Genomic DNA, 1,352 nt, shown 5'->3' with positions numbered 1-1,352 from the left:
CAGTGGTTTATTTTACACCATGTTGATGCTGCAAGGCACATACATAGTCTGTGTTGCTTGCAGGTCTGTGTGTCGGTGACTTATTTCATCCCAGGTGGGCACCATGCCAACAGGATGTTATGACATATTTCTCTCCGCATTATCCCCAGCAGCTCCCACTCCGCCCTAAAACTCCATTGGGTAGAGACGGGAAGGGAGACTAAAATGTGTGTTTCTGTGAGAGAGAGAAAATTGGTCTCTCATCACATGACCCAGATAACATGGCGCTACCCTGGGAGGGCTGGCACCAGTGGTGAGCCAGACTTCCGGCATGGAGCGGAAGTAGCTGGTGGGGGCGTGTTGTGAGGAGGAGGCGAGACGCCGGTTCCGGGGCTTCCCCGGTGAGTGAGGCGGCCCCTCCCTCCCCCTGCTCAGGTGGGGGAGGGGGAGAGTGCCCCCCGGGGCAGGCGAGGAGAACGGGGCTGTGGTGCTGGCAGGAGGCTGGGGAGCAGCGAGGTGGCAGTCAGCAGATGCATTTTGGGGAAGCGGTGTCGAACTAGCAGAGGGCAAAGGGGGAATGAGAGGAGAGGGCTCGCGAAGGCTGGCCTGGCTCTGAGCCTGTAGCCCCACGTTGCGGTTCACTTGACCCCGGAGGGGAGGGGTGGTGAGGCGACAAATCTCCCACCCCTTGCAAAGGTCCCCAGGCCGTGCTAACAGCTCCGCAGTGCTATCCATTTGCAGAGTAGTGACTGGGTGAACCCCGGGGAATCAGCTGGGCAGTTTACGAACCTTTGGAGCCAGGGAAAACTTCCCCCACCCCCGGCCAAAGCTCTTAAGGCTGAATCTTGTTTTTCTGTCCCCTCCCCTCCCCCTTTTACCATATGGGCTGGAACCTTTCTCAACCAATCGCGTTGCTTCTCTTTGCCCTGCCTCTATTTTTAAAAAACGATAATACTAGGCACATATCAACACTTAAAGGGCTTTACTAACACTAATCCTTCATTATACACAACCCAGGCCCTGGTTTTCAGGAGTGAGTGCTGTTGTGAAGGAAGCTGAGAGAGGCTAGTTATTTTTTTTTAGAGTCACGGGTTAACTCCAGACCTGTGGTTACTTGAAAGATCATATGTTCGGCTATAGGCATCTGTTAAGTGGGGGCTGCCATATTTGGGACACATGATAACGTGGATACTGAAGTTGTCTGTGTGTCCCACCCCCAGGAGGCAGCTTTCCTCGCTTTGCTCCTTGGCCCTTGAACTGAGACTCCTAATAAAAGTGGTGGTGTTTTTGTGGCTGCCTGTCTAGTGGGAAGAAGAACAGGAGTACTTGTGGCACCTTAGAGACTAACAAATTTATTAGAGCATAAGCTTTCG

General features: G+C 53.6%; 1 protein-coding gene across 1 annotated transcript in view; it reads left to right on the top strand.

Moving 5' to 3' along the window:
• Window positions 1–309: 309 nt before the first annotated feature.
• Window positions 310–1,352, top strand: part of LOC117879954 (RNA-binding protein 4-like) — a 20,918-nt gene continuing 19,875 nt past the window's right edge. Inside the window, exon 1 of the transcript XR_004646443.1 lies at window positions 310–380. The gene's annotated coding sequence lies outside the window, so the exon portion shown is untranslated. The remainder of the gene's footprint in view (window positions 381–1,352) is intronic.

The sequence above is a fragment of the Trachemys scripta genome, chromosome 7 (assembly GCF_013100865.1).
Source record: "Trachemys scripta elegans isolate TJP31775 chromosome 7, CAS_Tse_1.0, whole genome shotgun sequence".
Taxonomy (NCBI): Eukaryota; Metazoa; Chordata; order Testudines; family Emydidae; genus Trachemys; species Trachemys scripta.
Note: the sequence above shows the minus strand (reverse complement) of the source record. Positions and strands in the feature narration are given on the sequence as shown.